Genomic DNA, 9,314 nt, shown 5'->3' with positions numbered 1-9,314 from the left:
GCCCTCCACGGGCTCTGGCCGTTCTAGGCAGGGCACTCTCTGCAGTGCTCCCAAAAGCATTTTGATGGAGGGCCCTTTCCAAGATGGTGCCTCCAGGCCTTGTCATGCTGGGCTGATTCTCATGTGAATCAAGCCTTTTTTGTTCTTCCTATTTAGAAACTTGAAACAGAAAACAAAGGGGGTCAGATATTGTTTTATTCTCTCTGAACGCCTTAGGTGCATGACAAACAGAAAAGTTTCCAGCCCCTTTGCTTTCGGTTTCATCTGTTCACCGCAATAAGATTCTAGAAGGGTTCCTGAGCTGTGCACCACCTCCCCATGCCAAGAACTGCACAGACAATCCAGACTTCCACGTGGAAAGTGAACCTGGCCATCCACCCACTTCTAGCTACTTTTTAAACATCCTCTGCTCCATCCTCTCGGTTTGTGGATTATAAATTGCCCTCTTCCTGGAAGAAATAGAAGCAGAATTTTCCCCTGCCACAGCTGGTTGAGGCAGAGCCAGCAGAGGGAGCTCAGGGATGTCATTAATTATTAATTAAGTGCATGCAGAATTTCTAACATTTGGCATATGGGCAACGGGAGCAAACATTGAAAAATGATCCAAATCTTACCGACAGGGAGTGAAACTTGTCATGAAACACTCCCGAGCCTGTGGCCAGACAAAGCAAGTTCATGTCAACAAGGGCATTGACGGTCATGTGATTTTCAGGAGCCCCAAGTCAGACTGCTGAACCTGGCACATGGCATGTCCCATGCCCTCCCACCCTCTACCTGAGGTAAGCGCTTTCTTCCTGGAGCCTCAGATCATCAGTTCTCAGTGGACACCAACCTGTGGGTAAGCTCTTAAAGTCCCTGTTGTGAATTCAGTGAGTATTCCTTGCAAAATTAACATAAAGGCAGAGGACATGGTGGAGGCCTTGGTGTGTATGTGGTGGGCAAAGAGTGTGCTCAAGTAATTTGAGAGATGTTCGTCATGGTCCCTGGCATTTTAGAATCACCTGGTGATTGCAAGGTCACCAGCACTACAAGTATTTTTGGGGGGTTGGGGTATATTTTTGCATTCAAGGTATTTCCAAACACTAGAAAAGACATTTTTCCAATTTAGTTATTCTAAGATGTTTTAGGGATGCCAAAGAATTTATCTGGTTATAAAGTAGTCAGTCCAGTGTCACTGGGATCAGGGATTGGGTGATGATTTTCCAGCCTAAGCTGTTAATTCAGAGAGCTGGGAACCTCAGTCTCCTCTTTGTGGGAGGCTGTATTCTGAACAACAGCTAGCTGGCTTCACTAACTTTTCTAGGCAGTCTAATTGTATGACTGCCATGTGGATCTTTGTTGGAAAGGCTTGTTCCTCAAAAGCAGTGCACTTTATCTCCCTCCCTGTTATGAACTTATATCTCATTTAGATAAACACAAAAACTCCAGGCACTGCTGGAATATGTTGTAAAATTTGTTTTAAATTTTGTCTTCAAATTGCTTCCATTATAAGAGTTTCATACATATTTGTTGAATGAATGACTTAATAAATCAGGAATCAGAACTATTTAGTGATTGCTTTATTAAATTTAAGCCTCACAACTGCCCGGTGAACGATGTGTATTATTTTCCCCATTTTATAGATAAGGAAACAGTCTGAACATAAAATTTAAGGGCCTAAGGTCTGAAGTCTAGGTGGAGAGGCTAGGATTCAAGTGCAGGTCTCCCCGTCTCTGAAATCCACATTCTCTCTGTGACTCGGTCTTGCCAAATCAATAATCCTCTGACTCTTTCAATCATGGGCTTTTGGAATTGAAAAGAGACCATCCTGTCTCTGAGTTATCATTTCCTTGTGTATATTCCGAAGGGCGATGTAGCATTGGACTTTAAATGTTTCTGTGTCCAAAACGTTTACCCTGAAAAACCATGTACAACCAACACGGTTTTACATTTCTCTTCCCTCCTTGGAAACCTGGTGGGTTACTGCTTCACTGGCCTCTGCTCACACATTCACCATTGGAAAAATGTTTTCTTGCCTTGCAAAGGACAGTCCCATGAAAAAGGAAACATTTTGCAGCTCAATGCTTCTCCTCCTTGAATTAATTATACTGAGACGAAAGAAAGTAACTTGAGGCAATAGTTTTTTTTCTTGTTAATATTTTATATTTTAACTCTTCTCAAGTCATATTTTCCTAAGGAAATGGGAAGAGTTTGTCACTTTCTTGCAAGCATTTTTCTTGCCTTTAGCCTTGGCCTAAAGAAGTTAGAAAAATTTTGATCTATACTATATACGACGCTAACCTGCATTGTACTAAGAAAAAATGCATGACACTAATACATTTGGTCTCTTAGTGCAATAATTTTTAATCTAATAGGCAGGTCCTAAATCAAAATTTCCAGGGTGCTTGTGTGGTTTGACAAGCCATATATGATATTGTAAAAATATTTTTACATAAATTTTATTTTATTATAACATTGGTAGTGCCACCTTATGCCCTTAGGATGGCTACCATTAAAAACAAACAAACCAAAAAACCCCCAGAAAATAACAAGCTTTGGTGAGGATGTGAAGAAACTGGAACTCTTGTGCCCTGTTGGTGGGAATGTAAAATGGTGCAGCTGCTATGGAAAACAGTACAGAGGTTCCTGAAAAAAATTAACTTAGAATTACCAGGGACTTCCCCGATGGTCAGTGGTAAAGAATCTGCCTTACAACGCAGGGGACATGGGTTTGATCCCTGGTCAGGGAACTAAGATCCCACATGCTGCAGGGCAACTAAGCCCGTGTGCCACAACTACTGAGCCTGCGCTCCTCAACTAGAGAAGAGAAAACCTGCACGCCACAACTAGAGAGAATGCTGTGCCACAATGAAGATCCTGCATGCTGCAACTAAGATCCGACGCAGCCAAAAAAAAAGAAAAGAAAAAAAAAAAGAAAAAAAGAATTATCATATGATCCAGAAATTTTACTTCTGAATATACACCCCCAAAAATTGAAAGCAGGAAGTCATATAATTCTTCACCCATATTCAGAGCAGCAATATTCACAACAGCCAAAAGATGCAAGCAACTCAGGCATCCATCAATGGATGAATGGATAAAAGAAGTGTGGTACATACATACAATGGAATATCATTCAGTCTTAAAAAGGTAGCAAAATCTGACATATGCTACAATGTGGATGAACCTTGAGGACATTATTATAAGTGAACTAAGTCAGTCATAAAAGGACAAATACTTTGTGAATCCACTTATATGAGGTATATAGAATAGTCAAATTAATAGAGACAGAAAATAGAATGATGGTTGCCAGGGATGTGAGAAGGGAGAAATAATTATTTAATGGGTACAGAGTTTCAGTTTGGGAAGATGAAAAAAGTTCTGGAGATAAGTGGTGATGATGGTTGTACAACAATGTGAATGTACTTAATGCCACCAAAATGCACACTTAAAAATGGTTAGGCTGAAAAGTTTTATGTTGTATATATTTTACCCCAATTAGAAAAAGAAGCAAGAAAACTGGTAGCATTTATAGATATTATTGAATATTATTAATGAGCAAAGGATTTTCAAAGTAACTGACAGGAATTTACATTGCCCTTTTGGATGTAATAAGGAAGAGGAATTCCCTAATTTGACTTTAAGATTTGAGAACATTAAGAAGGCCATCCTGTTAAATTCATGCTCAGCACTCTAGGACTTTTTCACAAGCATATACGGTGTCTAGTAGGCATATGGGAGGCAAAAGTGTGTTCAGAACATAGACCATTAAAAAAAAAATGAATGGAAATGGATCTGAGTAGCTTGCCTTGGCCAGTGGAAGGAGACCCAAAGGAAACTGGGGCATCTCTCCTTTGGTCAGGATGGGTGTCTTGGCCTTGACTTATGGAGCAATAGGAGAATGAACACAGGGAACATGATAGAAAGTAAAACAGGAAAAAGAAGTGGAAATTAAAATAAAAGGAGGGCTGTACATTTGTAGAAATGACATTTTTGACAGATGCTGCTATTATGCTACTTTAAAGGTTAATGCTATGGGAAGGCTTATAATCTTGTATTTTGGTACTTTGCAAATGGACTCATTATGAATGGTCCAAGTGGAATCATTCTGAATGGTCCTTTATTACATTACATAGACAAAAGGTTATTTTACAGAGATTTCAGAAATCTAAGTTTGTAAAAACTAAACTCATATAGGCAAAAATGGCATTTTGTTTCAGAATGTGACTTATCCTGGAGAACACTCCAGTTCAGAGTACCATGACTTGCTTTGCTATAGCAGTGGTTATCTTTGGGATCATAGCCTTTTGTATCATAAACAAGCAAAGAAATATCTTAAGTAACTTAGTATGAAGATGCAATTTTTTTCTGCCAAACTATTCATGCCAAATAATATTTAGAGTTGTTAAATGGCTGATTCTGTACAACTTTCAAATACATCTATATTACAATTACATTTCATCTGTTTTAATAGATGTAATATTCTTATACATATTGTTAGTCATTTATGTAGGTGTGTGTTCTGAGTACAATGATACACTATTGTGCTCCAAATAAGTTTTAGGTTGTACAATCAGTTAGGATGCACTTGCTCAAATAAAGTGAAGACATTGAAAAGAATTCTGCAAATCTGATTTTAAACATCCATCTTAAGTATTTTATATCATCGCCCTCAAACATGTTTTAAGCAGATTTAATTGCACTGGATACTGTACTAAATACACTTACAAAGATTACAGTGATCCTGCTCTTGTTATCTCAGAGTGAATCTTCCAAGACAGTCCCCAGGGAGGAAGACATACAGGGAATTCTACAGAGTCCAGAATTAGGGCATCAGAATTAAGAGACAGAGGAAAGGATCAAAGGTAGAGACAAGGGCAAGTTCACGCACCAGGTGTGCTCAGAGGAGCATAGTCATGGGGGTTCTGTGCCCCCGAAATGTAGAAAAAAGCCTACGAGCTGTATTCTGATCAGCCTGGGAAGCCTCCAGCTGATATGACAGTGGGGTCATGTAATAACCGGAGGTTCATGGCAGGAGAACCAGGAGGCTGCCTCAAGGACCCGCGGGGCTCAGGCGGTGGGAAGAGCAGATGCTTTGGAATCCTTAGACCTGGGTTAGAATTTCCGCTCCGGCACTTATTTGCTGGGTGTGACTTGGTGCAAGTTTGTTGACCTGAGTCTGAGTTTTGTCATCCTAAAAATGGGGATAATGATAGCTATTTCACTGAGTTGATTTGAGCCATAAATAAGATAAGGAATGGGAGTGCTCTCCGCACAGCAGGGTCTCATTAGGCATTAATTCCCTCCCCACGTTGTCCCTTTCTCTACCAGCCGGTGCCAACGGCAGGTGCTCCCCACTTTTCCTAAAGGGCACGGAGCAGTTTTAGTGACAAGGTGGGAGCAGTCGCTGAAGAGGAGTGCAAGTGCTGAACATTAGCCTTGATGGGCCAAGGCTTAGCTTTGACTGGAAGTGAAGCAACATGGCAATTAAATACTACGTAAACAAGTACGCTCTGTTCCACACTTGAGCCCCAGTCTACCCCAGACAGACTCTGGGTGGAAGGCGGAGGTGGAAGCCTGCCCTTAGGGACTCACAATTTAGCAACTGTACCAACACAAACCACGCACCTGTTTTGTGTCTAAACCCCACATGAGACAGCAGGTTCTTAATAGAAACACATTCAGGACTGAGAGAGATGAGGGCGCCGAGATCAAGACCAAGGCAGAGGGAAAAGTGGTCAGTCTACTGAATGGCAATGGTGAGGAAACAGGGCCAGTGGCCGTGGACAAGGGAGACACCGAGGGGAGGGCAGTGGAGCCTTGCTCCCAAGGCAGAGAGCTTCCTCATCTACCCTAGTTAGCGAGAACAATTAGTGCCAGTGAAATCGCCATTGCTTCTTGTCTTAATCCAGCCTTGGAGAAGCTCAGTAACAAGTCCAAGAGGGAGAGAATGTACTGAGTCTATCTTTTAAAGGAACACAGATGACACAGTTTCATAAATAACTAATCATTCATTTCTTTAATGTGGAGAGATACAAAGAGAAATAAAGTACATTTCCTGTCTTCCAGGATGCCCATAACATGGCAAGGCAGTGACAGGTACACGTGGGAAGTGCCACATGGGCAGAGAGACAGGGGAAGCTCTGCTGAGGATGAGCAAGAAGGCCATTTTTGGAAGAAGGGAAAAGGCATTCAAGCAACATGTCTGTGGCCCCATCAGAAATTTTGTAGAAATGGAGAGTGAAGTGGGTGGGAAAGGTAAGATAGGCATAAAAAGGCACACAGGGAGCTCACCCTGGCAAAGATCTGTGAGGGTAAGAGTTTTTGAAGCCCTTTCCTGTATGTCATGCTATGAAGTATGAATTTTTTTGTTGCCGAAAAATAATTCAGGATTCCCAACACACCCAAACAAATTTTACCCTAATTTAAAAGAAGTTATTAATCAGCAAATGTTAAAAACAAAATGTTTGAATAATAATTACTTTCTGAACAAAGGACCTTTAAACTTTAAGATTAAATCCAGTGAGCGGGTTAGATTTTTCACTTAGAATAGTACAGACCAAAAGACTGAATGGCAGTCTTATAGTTAAACAAGCACTATAGGAGGATTCAAAGGATTTAGATACTTAGATAAAAAACAACAAACGCATTAAAATTCTATTGATAAACATGCTACTGATCTATTTACAATTGATTAAAAATGGTGCCCATGAACCTGAAATGAAATGAAGCTTTAATAAGAGTTGCTGCCTGCTATACCTTCCAACATGTATAATTGCATTTCATCCTCACAATCACCTTGTAGAATAGGTCATTTACTATCCCCACTTTACAGAGGAGGAAATCAGGACTTCGAGCATTTGCTGGGAGAGAACTGAGAGTGAGTGTTAGAACTGGAATTCACACCACCTCACAGGGGCAAGCGGCGTTCCTGGCCCAGCACTGTCTTGAGGGTCAAGTGAAATAAATAAATGAAGACGCACAAAGTACTTAGAGCAGCAGGCAGCAGAGATCAGAACTTAATAAACAAAGCTAGTTATTATGATTATTACACCAGCTCCTGCGTATTCTTTCTCTCTTACCAATGCCTTACCTCTTTTAAATTCTTCCACTGAAGCTGAAGATAGCAATGTACTTGGATCCAGCTACTCCAGAAGTCTCCCCTTCCGGCCTCTGATAGTTAAATATGATAAAAAAAAGATGGGGATAAGAAAGTGTTGCAAATATACATACATGTCAGTGTTTCAAATAAAAATGAAAAAGAAATTGTAGCGAGACCAACCTAATTATTCCATCATTCTAATCACAAACTCCATTTCTGTGTAAATACAAGCCATTCAGATCAAACAACATCTGGAAAAATGTGTTTTTATCAGATGGCTCTTGCAGGTACTTCTGCTTTATGATCGAAGGCTTTCTTTAGCTCCCAGTGCATAAAAGTTTGTTCATTATAAACAGTACCAAACGAGTCCAACTGGATTTCTTCATGCCATGTGAAATTTTACCTAGACCTATGTCCTGAAAGAGGTATCTCCGACCTGTTAGCCCAGAATGTCTGGGAAGCAGGGCCAAATAATGGGCATAACAGAAGACACACAGTGCAGTTCTTGTATTTCATATGTAAGGTTTCTTGATACCACGTGTGTGTTTTGGCTGCTTTAGTGGCAGTGCTAAACAGGCTTGGCTTCTCCGCTACTCATTTTCCTTGTAAATGAGGAAGGGGACGGTGCCACTCATGGCCACTTTAACAACACCAATGCCAAGACACGGCTCTTTAAGTGACTTTTACTTTATATATTCTGAAAATCCACAATTGGCGAATTGTGGTTGACAAGCATCTCTCTGAGAACTAAACTGGGAAATTCTCCACTCCAAAATCTACATACTTTTTAGTAGCCTCCAAAAAATAAAAAGAAGAGGAAAATACCAACAGTTGCTTTACTGAGAAAGCAGCCTAGATATTCATCTGATTTTTCAAAATATGCGTCAATCTAGAAACGAACAAAAATTACTGTTTAGTTTTTCTGATGTCAAAATCAGTTCTGTTCTAAAGAAGTCAAAAAATTTATAAAGTAGAATGTTAACTAAGCTAACTCTAGTGCTCTACAATCTTTTAAATTCACTTTATGAGACTTCATAAACCTGACATTTAAAATGAAGTGTGTGTGTTTTAACAAATCTTTTACTTTATAAATGGATATAATCCAGGAAATGTATACAAGGGAAATCCAGTGAAATCTTGGTTCTGTGTAGAACATAAGAGAAAAGAATAATGTAGCACTGCTTGGCTATTAGGACTAGTTACTATCTTAGGTCCCCACGTACCTGATATAGCGTTTTCATTTCTGTGTCATTTGCTGCAAAAAATGATGTAGCGCAAATATCATCTCACCTTAAGGGTTAAGACAACTGAGGCTAAGGACTTTGGCAAAAATCACAAAGGTTTTCTGATTTTGAAGTGCAGTGTGCATTTCTGTAGCTCAGACTTCCACCCAGGGCAAATTTGATGGCAATGACAATTTGATGTCAGAACCTGTTCTCAGGAAAGACTCCGATGAACTCATTAACACTGGATGTGAATGACAGAGAAAGCTCGATGTGTTATATATTTTTCTTCTTTTTGTAGTAGTAAACCTCAGTGTTCTGTAGTTATAACTGAGAAAATGAGAGCTCTTGTACCCGAAGTTGGGCTGTAAATGGTAAAGCCTACTTACTATAATTTAATGGATAGTGCTTCCAAAATAGAAATTCACTTAAATTTACCTAGTAAGTTAGGTTAAGCTAGTAGTTGGGTTAAGAAATACTTTGATTAAAACCACACTGCAAAATGGGGAACCTCAATGGACTGCTTTCAACTCTTGACCTCAAAGGAAGGAAACCAACTAACCAATAATGATAACTTGGAGAGAAAAAACAAAGGTTTGGGATCTATAACAGATTCGGAGTTAACTATGTAATGATTCAGCATTTCGGAGGCCAAGTAAAACCAGACTTGTGGGATGCACGTCACGCGGTATCTCAGTGTGTACAGCACAGAATTTTCTGTTCCACTCCGCACGTTGTTGAAGATTTTCTGCCATATCTCTGCAGGACCTCCCCTTCATGTCAACCCGCCTCCTCACAGCAGCCGTCCTAGGAACGCTGCGAGTTGTAGGGAACCCTTGGACATTCTTTACCAACCTCCCTCCCACCCACTGGCCCAACTGCTGCCAAGCTGCGGTCCAGGGTGCAGCCATCGCCAAGACAAAGGAGCCCCAGGTTGCCTTCGGAGCCACTGCTTGGCCCGGAGGCTTGTGGAGTTGTTGTTTTCTTTCTTTCTTTTTCTTTTGTTCTTC

General features: G+C 40.4%; 1 long non-coding RNA gene across 1 annotated transcript; it reads right to left on the bottom strand.

Annotated features, from left to right (window-relative positions):
• Positions 1 to 2,511: 2,511 nt before the first annotated feature.
• LOC130850052 (uncharacterized) lies at positions 2,512 to 7,391 on the bottom strand. The gene is made up of 3 exons (XR_009052830.1): positions 7,262 to 7,391; positions 7,073 to 7,152; positions 2,512 to 2,625 (listed from the first exon to the last, which is right to left on the bottom strand). It is a non-coding gene; the product is annotated as an uncharacterized LOC130850052 (long non-coding RNA).
• Between the last annotated feature and the right edge of the window lie 1,923 nt (positions 7,392 to 9,314).

The sequence above is a fragment of the Hippopotamus amphibius genome, chromosome 3, assembly GCF_030028045.1.
Source record: "Hippopotamus amphibius kiboko isolate mHipAmp2 chromosome 3, mHipAmp2.hap2, whole genome shotgun sequence".
Taxonomy (NCBI): domain Eukaryota; kingdom Metazoa; phylum Chordata; class Mammalia; order Artiodactyla; family Hippopotamidae; genus Hippopotamus; species Hippopotamus amphibius.
This window is presented reverse-complemented; position numbering and strand designations above follow the sequence as displayed.